The sequence below is a fragment of the Micropterus salmoides genome, unplaced genomic scaffold (assembly GCF_014851395.1).
Source record: "Micropterus salmoides isolate LMB-PRFRI ecotype aquatic unplaced genomic scaffold, ASM1485139v1 Ms_hic_scaffold_17, whole genome shotgun sequence".
Lineage (NCBI taxonomy): Eukaryota > Metazoa > Chordata > Actinopteri > Centrarchiformes > Centrarchidae > Micropterus > Micropterus salmoides.
Window position 1 is genome coordinate 3,090,514 of NW_024040817.1, and position 14,382 is coordinate 3,104,895.

The 14,382-nt window shown below is 43.1% G+C and overlaps 1 protein-coding gene and 1 long non-coding RNA gene across 4 annotated transcripts in view; both read left to right on the plus strand.

Moving 5' to 3' along the window:
* The window catches only part of LOC119907982 (proline-rich receptor-like protein kinase PERK8), a 59,664-nt gene that overhangs the window by 11,210 nt on the left and 34,072 nt on the right, over nt 1-14,382 (plus strand). The gene's annotated exons all lie outside the window — the stretch shown is intronic.
* Nucleotides 8,126-14,338, plus strand: LOC119907995. Of its 3 annotated transcripts, none has more exons than XR_005445169.1 (4): nt 8,126-8,544; nt 10,792-11,191; nt 11,285-11,354; nt 12,751-14,338. It is a non-coding gene; the product is annotated as an uncharacterized LOC119907995 (long non-coding RNA). The 3 variants fall into 3 exon arrangements; XR_005445168.1 differs by having other exon boundaries at nt 8,420-8,544; nt 11,120-11,191; nt 12,751-14,336; XR_005445167.1 differs by lacking the exons at nt 8,126-8,544; nt 12,751-14,338 and adding an exon at nt 11,532-12,727 and having other exon boundaries at nt 10,306-11,191.

The following is a 14,382-nucleotide window of genomic DNA, read 5'->3' on the forward strand; positions in this document are numbered from 1 at the left end:
TTAGATCTGCACCAAAAGTAATCACTTGTCCCAACTTTCTACCAGGTGTCATTGAAACTGAAAAGTCTTCTTTGAGACATTCTGCTAACAAACAAACAGAGTTGCAAGTCACTGATAACCACAACACGTTACTAATAATTACCAAATACAATGTTTAAATGTTGAAAAGTAACAACAGAAGTTAATAAAATCATCTCCATGTTATCTTCTCTCTCTTGCAGCTCGACAGACACAGGGGCAACACCAGCAGCAACAGAAAATGATCCTCCATCACACGAGAGCAGTAACTGAGCCGTGTTCAGCGTTCATCCTCAGACAGTCTGACAGTAAAAAGTCCTCCAGCTTTCAACACTGTGACGACTAGTTTCCCCTTTTCAGGAAAGTTGAGATACTTTCCAAAATGCAATAAAAAGAAGATCTGAGATTTGTAAATTCACATGAACCTTTAGTTTCAACACTTTTACTGACCAGGGTAATTGTATTTTGAAAAAATAAAAACAAATTTCATGCATGCAACATGTTTCCCAGTGTGTTACATCACCTTTCCTTTTAATTGCACTTCTAAATTTGCGAAGTGAAGATAGGCCTACTAATGTGCCGGTTCTGCAAGTGGAATTTTTGCTCATTCTTGCTTGATACAAAACTTCAGCTGCTCAACAGTCTGTATTTGTTCTTGTTTCATTCTCCTCTTCATGAGGTGCCATACATTTTCAATAGGAGGCAGATCTGGGCTGGCAGTAGGCCGGTCGAGCACTCTGTGTCTACGAAGCTGCGCTGTTGCAGCCCGTGCAGAAGGAGGCCTGCCACTGTCCTGCTGACATGGATGTCCCTGCAAGAGATGTCAACTTGATCTGTCTCTAAAATCCCAAAATATGCCTCTGCGTTAATGGTACCTTCACAGACATGCAGGGGCACTGGGCACTGATGCACCCCCATCACAGATGCTGCTTCTGCACCTTTCGCTGAGAACTATTGGATTGTCTTTTCCATCTTTGGCTTGGAGAACTTGATGTCTCTTTTCCGCTCCGATCACGATCCTACGCAGGAGGATAAATCAAGCTTACAGAAATGAACGTTCCAGAAAATGAGCCCCATGAGGCTGACGCTATTGTGGTGTTACCTGGTGAGTGAAAGCAGCATTTACCTTATCCTGCCTTAGGCTACATAACCTTGACAGTGGTTTTGGAAGATAAGTGTTGTAGTCAAGACCGCCCAAACCGAGACCAAGTCAAGACCAAGACCAGAGTTTATCACGACCGAATCAAGACCAAGACCAGTTCCCTGCATTGCATGGCACTCAACAAAATGTGGAACAAGCTCATAGGTAGTTCTCAAAGTGATCTGAAAGATCCACATTCCCATTAAAACCCCCACATACAAACACTAAGAGCTGAAATCAACGTAAACATCGTGGGGAGCTGTGACAGTCGTTAACGGGAACAACACATGTTTAATTAGGGTTATTGGCTGCATTTGAAGCAATAAGTTTTACTTCCAATCAAAGTTAGGATGTTAACAAATCAGACAATGCAAAAGCAATTTATTGATATTCCCAAAGTTACGGTATTGACTGGTCTTGAAATAAAATCCTGAGTCCTCAAGACAGAGTACAAAGGCGGTCGAGTCTGAGACAAGACCATCAAAAAGTGGTCTTAAGACCAAGACCGGTCTCAAGTACTACAACACTAGATAAGTGTGCTTGAGATGTGGACCACTTTTTGTGTCCTCACTGTTAATAATATTCTGTGATGACTGAGTGTTGCCTATGTTCATTGTTATTACTGCCACTCAGCTTTCCATTATTGTTAAGAATAGTTGCAACTTACACTCTTAAATGTGCATTGAAATTGCCAGCTGATGAAACCTGTGCTCCAGTGACCCACCTTGCCTTTACTCAGTGAGATGTCTCCCAAATGTCCTTAATCTTTTCACAAAATTACGTACTGTTGATTTTGAAAGACCTAAATTCTCTGCAATCTTGCATTGAGAAATGCTCCCTTTGCACCAAGGGGTCCCCGAGCCATCTTGCAGAAATTGAGCCTTTGGCGGATTCTACTTTTAGTGGTGCAAACTAGCAGAGTTTCAGGAGCAGGACCGCAATCAACCATGTCATCATCAGCATTTCCATAAATACGTCCCAACTCCTCTTCTTCCCCCCTGTGTTGAAGGCATGAAAATCTAACTTTGTTAACATTTACAAAATACAATTGTGCTGGTCAGTGAAACGATTGAAAAATCTTTTAAATAAAGATTCACAAGAATTAACAAATCACAGATTTGTTTTGTTTTTTGCATTTTGGAACATATCCCAACTTTGCTGGAAACGGGGTTTGTAGTTTATGTGTAAGCAGCACTTGGGCTTATGTTCATTGTCTGTTGCCTGTAAAGTTCCTCTCCTCCCTTGTGATGTTAATCCATAAAACAATTGGTTATGTAATGTATTTTCTTCACATCTTGTAATGTTACAATATTTGTTAGTTCAATGTTAATTTTGAATGAAATATTTTTCTGTTTCTTACAAGTTTGGCACCACCGTCAGATGGAGTGAAGTTGTTTTAAAAAACTCTATAAAATTGTTGCATTTCAAAAGGTTTCAAAGATGTAATTTTAATGTTTCTAAGTATCTCTGTTCATTATGGAGACTAAATGCTAAATTGGTTAATCCATAGAACTTAAACCCATTGAACATTGACTAATCTAACTTTTAAAAGGTGATATGACTCATTTAAAAATGTGTATATTATTAGCAGAACCAACAGCGTCAAAATATCTGTAATAATTAAATTCAATGACATTTCTATGTTTTGATGGTGTTAACTAAAATCTAGTGCTGTTCCTGCAAACATGTAATTAATGAAGAAAACTGGGAGGTTGTTCAAAGACATGGTTACACAGCCAAAGCCTCATTTGGCAAAGATGCATACATAGTTTTTTTTTTAAATAATCAAGATTTTATTTTAGAAAATCAAAACCTGTTTGTTCCTGATCTCAAGAATCACTGAAATGTATTTGCCATGGTTTCTTTCATTAAAAAAAGCATAAATACAGTACATGTAATAGTTTTCTTTGTACACATATAAGATATGATGCTTCTACCCTCCACATGTACCTGTTTCCTTTTAAGTGTGTTTTCAGAAGCCACAACCAAATGACACAAAGACATGATTTCCCAAAACCTTCTCGGCCCCAACTTGACACATATGGACGCTTGGTAGAGACCCCTCAGGCTTCACTTTTGCACATGTAGGGCTCCGTGGTCAAGTTAGCAATAATAAATAGGCAACGTCTTTATTAAATTAAAGGAGTGACAGGGAGACCTGCATTGGGAGAGTTCAGGCGTCTTGCTGGTGTTTATGGTGTAATTAGCTCAGACAGGTAAGGTGGTGCAAGTTGTAAGTTAAAAGACAATCACATTGCCGTCCCCCTGCTCAAACTCTAGGCCTGTTGCTGGCCCCCAGTCTAGTTGCCCTTTTGCCTTGTCTCTGGTCCCATACTCCAGCCGTCAGCCCGGAGTCTGAGTGTTTGAAAAAATATGCTATTAACATTTGTCATTTCAGCCCACAAAATCATTGGCACATTTTGACTCATTTGAATAAAACCATTATTAAAGTTAAACAATTTAGAAATAAAAAACTTGACAGATGAAAATACATGACACCTGTGCTTCCTGGCTTTCTTCCACAGTATTCATGTGGACTTCAAATGCCTTAAAAGGAGACTGTGACATGCAGTCATCTTTCTGTGGTCACATTTTGCAGCCAGTTTAAAGACAAACACCAAGCAGTTCTCAGCTAACAACAAGCTGGATGTTTTCCCACAGGTCGCCATCATTAGATCGTGACGTTATTGTCTGTGTGGTTAGCTCTCTATGTGTAAAGGTGGTTTTCCTGTTTAGCATCTCTGCTCTCTGCCTTTTCAGCTGTTATGGACACAAACTCCTCTCCAATGGGATGCTAATGTTGCTCTGTGGAAGTAGTCGATGGTTTGTTACCATGTTTGTTATAACAGCTTCATAAGGTGATCATGTCTTTGTCTTTTAGTCAGTTATTTCAGGTTCTTTCTTGTACTGGCACAGAATGGAGGGAAGTTTGATCATGCTCTATATTTAAATAACCTTAACCATCAGTGGGCATTAACCACAAGAAGACAAAGACGATAATGTCCGGTTTACACATCCTTTTCTCAGAATTAAACAGTGCTTGTTCGATCAGTCACTTCAGTCTGTGTGAGGATGAGGATGAAGATCTACAGCTGCCTGTTAGCCTTTGTTCTGTGCTGTAATGTCAGCGCAGGTAAGAACTTTACATAAGTTTTTTATTTTATCCAGCAGTCATGTTAAAGCTTCTGCTCTGCTGATATAATTATTTTAAAATGTTAATATTAACGCAGGTTAATGTCAACAGCTCTGCTGTGCATTTGGCTGCTGAACACTTGCGCTGAAAATGACCGATCTGGCGTGGGGACCCGCTCTTGACCTAGGGACATGGGGACTCGGGCTTGTGGCCTTTGCACATTTCTGGGCGGGTGGTGTTTCCCTGGGCCTGGGGGCCCGCTGTCTCCTCTCCTGGGCCCTCTTCGGCAGGGGTGAGGCTCCTGCTGCTTTCCCCTGCCAGCTATCTCACAGTGGGGGCATTTGGGAGTCTCTGGGGCGCATGGCCTGCGTTGTCAGGGTATGTTTTGGTGCTCCTCCTTGGGGGTGCTTGACTTGGGGGGCTGGGCCCCCGTCCAGGGATGATATCGGCCTCGGGGGCTGCTGGCACTGCCTGCACTCTGGGGAGGGATGCCCCTGGCTGGGCTGGGGACCGTTGGCCTGGTTCTCCCGCGTTATCGCTCCCTGGCGGCAGGGAGCTTCCCGGCACGGCTTTCTGCTGTTCTTCCTTGGGGCGGGGTACAGCTTCCCCCGGGACATGCGGTCTGGGGTCCTTTGTGCTTTGGGGGGTCGCAGGGTGCCCTGGCTTCTGGGGGTGGGGGTCTCTGCGCGGGTTGATCCGATTGCAGCTTGGTGGGCTGCGGTGGGATTGTGGGGTGATTGTTGTGCTTTTTCCCTGGGCAGGGTCTCTGAATGGCTGCTGGGCGTTTAGTTTGTGCATTGGAGTCCGGGGGAGTCATTTCCTTGTTGGCTTGGAGGGACAAGTTTGCGTCCCTGTTTTGCTTCGTTGGCCTCGGATCCGTGCTTCCCCATTTCTCTGTCGGCCAGTTGTTGGACCCCTCTGGATACTGAGGTATATAGTTAGTTTTCGGGATGTGCAGTGTGGGTGCGGGGCAGGGCTGTGCTCCGGTTTGTTCTGGGTTTGTGCCTGGAGTTCTCGGCCCTTGACAGGTGGGTGGGTTGTTGGTGGCATGCAGCTGCTAATACTCTCTTGTTAAAGTAAAATCTGTCTGGCACAATATGGTATCCAGGTCATCATACTCTATACCAGGCTGCTGGGCAGGACAGGTTTAAAAAAAAAGAAAACAAAAGACCGATAAGACTTTTTAACTTTCACGGCCACACAAAAGGAGAACCTTAGTTATAATATATTAGATTTATGTAGCAGCTTCATAAGTAAACTACAGACGGCCAAGCTTACTTTGAAGTTTAGCTGAATATGTCAACAAATAGCATATTTTATAACTTGGGATCCATGTCTTTCTAGAAAAAGAACTCTGGATTAGACTAAATTAGGTTTAAATTAAATCTGACACCAATATTCTGGTAGAGCCGGGTAGAGGACAGTCAGGGATCCAACTTTATTTTGTTTTGAAAATCCCTCACACAGCTGTTTGGTGGAGAACAGCTGCCTTCTTCAATGTGTTTCCACTGCATTGGACATATTGATGTTATTCTGTCTCTAATGGTGAACATAGATCAGAGTTGCTCAAATAGCAGAAATACTGCATCTCTTAAAACAGGTAAATTTATTGAAATTTTTTTTTCTTTTACAGAGAAAAAGCATAAAATAATCAGGCAGAAGGACTCCGTCACTCTGCCATGTCCTCACCCTGTGGAGGGTAAAGTGACGTGGAGCAGAGAGAGAAACGGAAACAGAGTTGACATACTTACAGTTGATGGAGACGGAGACATAAGACACATTCATGACCCACTGAAACGATACAGTTCATCAGCAGATAAGTCACTTCACATCAGCAGAGCTGCCGTCTCAGACGCTGGAACATACTTCTGTAATAATGAAGCAGCTGTGGAGCTGACGGTGATCCAAGGTAACATGTTCTGTTTTCACTATGAATAAATAAGTTTCAGTTTATCCTTTTATTTTTAATTTTGTTAGTTTAGTTAATTACGTGTAGTAAGTTGGGGAGTGGTTTTAGTTTTGAGTCTCAACCAAAATGGACGTGGTGTAGTTCGTTTTCAATCACGTGAATCATTTTGTGACGTATTAAAGATGTTGTAATATCTATTTCTGTAAGGAGAGCTGAAGAGAGAAGGAAACTTTTTTTAAACTCTACTTAAAACTAAAAATAAAGCCGTAGAACAGAGCCTTTCTCAACAGTATGTTGTTGTGATGATTCAGAACGTGCAGGTTCTGACCCAAAAACACAACCCAGAGCAAAGAAAATATAAAACTTCAGCTTTACTCTTTGGCACAAAACACACACGTCAGTGTAAAAACGTTTCTTTGTTAAGTGTTCACACCCCTGAACTCTCAGCCGTGGCCTTGGTGTTTAAGATTTTAATGAAAACAAGTGACATAAATAGACGTTACTTATTAACTGTGTTCCCGTCAAGCTCCATCGATTGGTAATCTGTAAAAATCAGCTAATGCAGAACAGGTTTAACTTTGATACTACAGGCGTATATCACATTCCCTTTCAGCTCATGGTTTACCATTTACAATATGTAGTAGAGTAAAAGTATGAACTTTACTACTGTGCTGTAGAATGTGGAAAGCAAACCTCAGGAACACATTTTTTCAGATCGACAGACGAACAAAATGCTGAATTAGAGAGTGCACTGAGTTACAGAGGCTGGACATGTCGTGGCATCAGCTCTATATTGTTTCCTCCGTCCTTCACTAAAGGTCGTAAGGAACCAACAACAACAACAACAGATCCTCCACCTCCAGCAACGACTTCGTCACCACCACCACCAGAGACCTCAACAACTCCTCCACCTCCAGCAACGACTTCGTCACCACCACCACCAGAGACCTCAACAACTCCTCCACCTCCAACAACGACTTCGTCACCACCACCACCAGAGACCTCAACAACTCCTCCACCTCCAACAACGACTTCGTCACCACCACCACCAGAGACCTCAACAACTCCTCCACCTCCAGCAACAACTGCACCATCCACACCTCTAGTAAACACAGGTATGACGACATTGGTTTTAAAAAGCATGAAAAGAAAAAGTGTCTCTCTCTACAATATTCTGTTATATATGCATTGATTCACAATTCAGCAAATGATGTTTCCAATATGTTTGATCATTACAGCAACATCTACAGTTTCCACCTCTCAGTCAATGAGTGATCATATTCAATGAAGTTAGTCTCTGAATTTAACTTTGTGTAGCTTCAAAGTCACTTAATGAGCAACAGATTGAGAGTCTTTCTGAAGATTGTTTGGTTCAACATTTGACTTCTCTGACTGAAACGTTCTGAACACAGTCACTATTTCTACATTTATTACACTTTAGATCACGTTTTATCTGTAAGCGTCCCCATGCTTTGAAGTAGGGCCTGCTATTATAAAAAATAATCTGAGGCAATAAAGTTAAAATATTTAGAGAAAAAAAGTTTTCTCACTCCCGACTCATCACATATTGACGCTTGGTCAAGGCCTTTGGGCGTCTCCTTTTATCGACCTGGGTAGGCCTAACTACACGAACCTCGCTCTCCTGGTTCAAAGTCCGGGTTCTGGCCCCCCAACCAGCTCTTTACTCACTCTTTTCTGTTAAATATCATATGCCTACCTTTACCATCAAAAAACGACGCTACAGGACTTCCCTCAATGCGTCGAACTATGACGCTAAAGGGATCGCCAGTGCTTCACAAACACACGACTCTTGACCATGCGTCCATATGTGACGACTTGGGAGTGAGAACGGGTTGTTTGAACACATTATGAGTGTAATCACGTGACAGCAGTGAGGGATGTGGATGATTTTAGGATATTGCAGTGAAACCAGTCACATCATGTATGAAACAGCACTATTTGCTTACCTGGAGACAGCGGCGCTAAACTACACAGTCATGGTGTCAGAGAGTGATTAAAGGCCAGTGGGCATGATGACTGAAGCATAAAGCAGCATAAAATATAATTTGCCAAGTGATTATGAATTGTACTTTTACAGTACTGAAGTAAACGGTCTTCTCCAAAGGTTGCTGCTACCCTGGACTGCTGTATACCTGACATGCATTATGTCTGTATGTACTGTTTCATTTTGTAAGTAGTTATGAATTTTTACTTTGTCTTCCATCTGCTCCTGAAGACGGCGACTACTTCATGGTGTGTTGTTTGGAATAGGTATCGTCCTCCTCGTGCTCCTCCTCCTCCTCATCGTCTTGTTCACTAGGAGATACAGGTCCAAGAGACGAGGTAAATAAAAACAGACCTGGACTTTTATCTTAAAATGCAGCAGGGCATGTTTTTGGTTGAAAACTGTTAAACTGTCTTTGCAGCATGATAAAAAATTCATAAAAAGGGAATAAAATAAATTTACCCTGGTAGGTATTTGGGATCACAAAACTTGGGGAAAAAATGTATAATGGAGTTTTATGGGTCAAACACTTTTTGTGCTGTAAAGGATCTATCTTGCAGTAGTGACAGTAGCTGCTTGGACAAACCGGAAGCAACGCTGAGTGGTGGCACCATATCTAGCTCTTTGAATACAGCCATGTTTTCACAGATCCCTTTTGCTATGAAGCAAGGCACTCCAGGTGGGGTGAGGTGTGGCGGTCCGACGCAGTGTCTCGTTCCCCTTCTCGGTGAACAACTGTTACATACGAAACCCGAGACGTTCCCCTTCGAAGGAACTCAAACTGCGTCAGTGACGACACTATGGGAACGAGGTACCCACTTAGGCCGCGCCGAAACCCCGCCTGCCCCCAGCGTGCAGCAACCTGTAGGCACGACTAGGCACAGGTGCTGGGTGCAGAAGGAAGGTCCAGACTCTATAACCGGATGAAAGTGTGAGGAGTGGCCCAGCCAGCTGCCTCACACAAATCCTGGAGCGAAGCCCCTTCGAGGAGGGCCCTAGAGGCCGCCATGCCTCGAGTAGAGTGCGCCCTTACGGCCATAGGTGAAGGTAACTCGTGCACCTGATAGGCCAGGGAAATAGTCTGAACAATTCAGTTGCTGATCGTGTGTTTGGAAGCGGAGAGCCCAGCCTTGGGGGACCCGAAACACACCAGCAACTGGTCTGCTTTCCTCCACCGGGAGGACCTCAGAGTGTAAATACTCTGACCGGGCAGAGCAGATGAAGTCTCCAGTCCTCCGCCGTCACATGAGGTGGTAGATGAAACGCCTGCAGCACCGTAGGCCCTGCCAACCTGGACGGAACCTTAGGGACATAGCCCGGACAGGGGTGCAGGATGGCTCTGAACCTCCCCGGGGCAAACTCCAGGCATTGAGGAAAAACCGAAAGTGCCTGGAGATGCCCCACCCTCCTCAGAGAGGTGATAGCGAGGAGAAAGGCCATCTTAAGGGTCAGGTCAGGGTTTCGAAGGGGGCCTCAGCCAGCGCTTCGAGAACCACCGCCATGTCCCAAGTGAGAACCCTGGAACGAGTCACGGGTCTCATCCTCCGGGCTCCACGGAGGAAGCGCACGACCAGTGGAAGCCTCCCCAGAGGCCCATCCCTCAGAGGGGTGTGGAACGCCTTGAGTGTAGATGGGGAAAGGCCAGCAGAGAATAGGGCCGATCCTTTTGCACAATAGCTCCACCAGCTCGGGGTGGAGTCTCCATTCCCCGGGCCTCAGCCCCTGTCTCGACAGCAGGTCTGCTCCCTGATTCTGGGTCCCAGGGACATACATCGCTCTGAGGGACAGCAGTCTCTGCTGGGACCACAGGAGGTTCTGATGTGCCAGTTTGCATAATGGGCGCGAGTGCAGACCCCCCCGGTGATTCAAATAGGCCACCACCGCCGCCGTTCATCGCAAAGCGGCCGCCCATGACCGCGCCCCACCCCGTGAGTGAGGCGTCTGTCGAAATAATTTCCCGGTGACATGGCGCTCCCAACACGGGACCCTGGGACAGGAACCAAGGTTTCCTCCATACTGACAGCGAACGAAGGCACCTGCTCGTAACTCGTATCAGACGGAACGGATTTCCCCTCGGGGAGAATCCCTTGGATTTCAACCACCACGGCAGGGCTCTCATGTGCAGCAGGGATTACGCTTGACGCTGCTGTCCTGAGACCCAACACTCTCTGAAAGTGCTTCACAGTGATGGAGCGGCCTCGCTTGGATAACTGCGCCCATTGCCTGAGCTGCCACGAGGGAGGGAAACTCGGTCGCCCTCTCTCGGGGGGGGCCCCCGGTATAAACACGAGCGAGGGATGATCATGACCGGGCGAGAGATAGCTAGCCAAAGCATCCTCAACCCGGGGCATCATCCCATAGCCGAAGCCCTTGACCCCCGCTACGTCGCTGTAGACCCGGAGCGGGGGAGTAGTCAGACGTGCTGAGAAGGGTTTGCCCCAGGACTTGCACAACTCGTCATGCAAGTCCGGAAAAAAACGGCGCTGCAGAAAGCGCTCATCCAGCTTACTCATGGCATGTGTCTCTGGTACATCCTGCGGCCAATCGAGCTGGAGCTTGCTCACTGCCCGTGTCACCACCTACAGGAGTTCGTCATAGCTGGGCGCCGACTGATGACGTTGCTCCGCTTTTATCTCCCGGAAGTCTTCCTCCTCCATGATGCTAAGCACATCCAGTCATCATGGCTCTGTCCACTAACTATGTTAGTAGGGATTTTATTTATAATTTATAGAGACTTTCATCATTAGGATTCAAAAAACACCTCATAATAACTCACAAATAGAAGATGATTCAAATATTTCGTACACTGTGTCGCACCAGTGTCATTTATTGTTTTTCTCTGTAGCCAACAGCACAATCTCCCACTATTTGTTCTGGTTAATAAATGCGTTTTGGCAATGTTTTAAAATTTAGATGGCTCGAGTCAAAATAGCTCCTTTTATGCAAATTTTATCCACAACCCCCCACAGACGGGAAACAGTACAGGTAAAGCCTGACCGCTCATCAACACACATTTTAACCAAATATTCTAGATGCTTGTTACTGTTTATATTAATTACATATTATATCTTCTGACAGACACAACTCTAGCGAATGAGGAGCCATATTCTTTGATTTGGGAAACCAAAGCCTGATGGAAATGAAAAAGGTGACTTTAATCATTATATATCTTTAACACTGGGTGGGAGGAATTTAATGTGTTAAATTAAATAAAGTACGATTTCCTAATTGAGCTTAAAAAGGAGAGCAAATGGCACATCAACAAAAACTAACTTTAAAAGTTTAGATAACTGGAACAAAACTGAATTCTGTTTCTCATCAACAGGTACATCACAGCTGCTTTGGAATGAAATAATCTGAGAGCACAAAGTTTCCGTTTAGAGAATAAAAAAAGTTGAAATATAGGAATCCATTGTTGCAACTTCTGGGAAGTAAGAAGACGTCACTCTGTCTCTCCTGTTTAACTGAATCTCTCAGAGCTTGTGGGTTTGTAGGAACAGCAGGTTTATCCCACTTCTGCATTAATTCTGCGTTGCTTTTTGGATTACAGTATGTACTTTTCTTAGGACAATACACTGACACACCGACACATTGATCATATAGTGGATTTAAGTTCATTAAAACTAAATAAATGAAACAACATAATTTGTCCCTCTTAAAAAAGAAAGTAACCAAATGTATTTACCTTGTTTTTAAAATACACTTTTCCATTTATGTTACACAGTTATGCAAAAACAATTATGTAACTTTATTACAATATAAGATACATGAGGCGAATGAACAATAGAAGATAACTCGTCTTCATGTTTAAATATTACCACACTCTTTAGAACAACGCACCTGCATTTCTGACAAAGGACAATAGTGTAGAATCAAAACAGCGCGACAAGCAGCGCATGCTCTGTCAGGAAAGGCGGCATCGTGTTAAAGTTAGCAGAATGAACAAAATGAACTTCATAAAAACACAGCAAAAAGTATTTTGTCTGAGAAAGTGGAGAGGAAACCTCAGGAACAGGTTTTTCAGCTCGACAGATGAATGAAATTGAGTTACAGTGACTTCAACACCACCTTCTTCCCAAGTAAAACAAACCATGTCTGTTCCTCTTCCAGCTGATCCTTACATGTGGGAAACAGCTGTTCATATTGTGGTTGGAATACTCTGTTTAATCATCATACTCAGCATCACTGTCACTTCCTGGAGAAAAGTTGAACATAGTTTGACCTGCAGGTGGTTTTGTGGGTCTGAAAATACTCTGTATCATAATCAGTAATGTTTAGAAACTCAAAGAAGATTTCAATATTTGGAAAATAAGTCAAGAAATAATTTGATTTTCAACAACTAGCACGCCCTCACAGTGTTTATACTTCGGCTTTGTACAAAGGTGAATTGTGCAAAATGTAACTGAGTCACACTAGTGAGTGCATTTTGGGCATTTCAACTTATCATGTTGCTGTAGCGCCATCTACAGGTCAAATTGATCAAATTGATCAGCGCAGATCACATCTCGTCCATCATCTCCATGTTTATCTTCTCTCTCTTGCAGCTCGACAGACACAGAGGCAACACAGCAGCAACAGAAAATGATCCTCCATCACACAGAAACGAGAGCAGTAACTGAGCCGTGTTCAGCGTTCATCCTCAGACAGCTTTCAACACTGTGACGACTAGTTTCCCTTTTTCAGAAAAGTTGGGATACTTTCCAAAATGCAATAAAAACAAAGATCTGGGATTTGTAAATTCACACAAACCTTTAGTTTCAATAGTTTTACTGACCAGGGTAATTGTAATAGTATTTTGTAAAAATAAGTTAGTTGGGACAGAGGCATTGTGTTACATCACCTTTCCTTTTAATTCCACCTTTTCATACCATCACAGATACTGCTTTTGCAACTTTTACTGAGAACAATCTGGATGGTCACTGTCTTTTGTTCCATCTGAGATGAACTCAGGCCCAGAAAAGTCGCCAGCGTCTCTGCCTACCACTGATGTGTGGATTCCTCCTTGTATTATTCAGGTTGCATTTCTGGATGTTCACCAATATTGGCACAAAGGAGCCCCGACCCTGCAGACTACATGACTTTCAATGTCGGCAGATCGCTGGGCTGTTCAGACTACACAACTTGCCAGCTTGTGTCGGGAGTCTCGCCGTCGTTCCCACTCCGTGACTTATCGGTGACAGGAGGTCACACAGTACGCTATTAGACAACAACTCTGTCACCCGAGGGCTGGTCTCATAACCACGTTTTGTCAAGAAAACACACGTGAAACGTGGCAGGCGAAATGACGTGAAACTACACACGAAACATCTGTTGTTTGTTCTTATAAAGACAAAGAATCTGGGTGAAAGAACGGTTTAGCACACGCAGGTAGCAGGGATTGTCTGAGCTACAGAGAGCTGGAGGGGAGTAAAAAGGGTTTTGTTGAGTTTGATGCAGGCATAAAATTCTAACTTTACAAAATACGATTATGCTGGTCAGTAAAACTACTGAAACTCAAAATTTAAATCAAATAAAGGTTCACATGATTTAACAAATTAAAACTTTTTCTGTATTTTCTGTATCCAAACTTTTCTGGAAATGGGGTTTGTAGTTTACAAGCAGCATATATATTTAAAGAGGTTGTGGACTTGACCATAGGGTTATGTTCTCTGTTGCCTGTAAAGTTCCTCTGCTCCCTTGAGATGTTAATCCAAAAGAATATTGGTTATATAAAGTCTTTTCTATCTTGTAATGTTACAGTGTTTGTTAGTTCATTGGTCATTTTGAATGAAATATTTTTCTGTTTCTTACAACTTTGTCACCACCGTCAGTGTTTGTCAACTCTTTCTGTTTTGTTCCACAGTATTTGTCTATAAAATTGTTGCATTTTCAAAGTTAATGTGTAATTTCAATGCTTCCAAGTATCTCTTAGATATTTATTACATATAACCTAAACCGTAACCATTACACATTGACTAATCTAACTTTAAAAAGGTTCATTTAAAATTATTTTATAGACATTTCTATGTTTCTGATGGTTTTGACAAAAATCTAGTGCTGATCCTGCAAACATGTAATTAATGAAGAAAACTGGGAGGTTGTTTCTTGACAGAGTTTTGTAGAAAATCAAAACCTGGCCATGTTTTTAATCATTAAAAAAAGCATATATACAGTACGTCTAAGTTTTCTTTGTACAC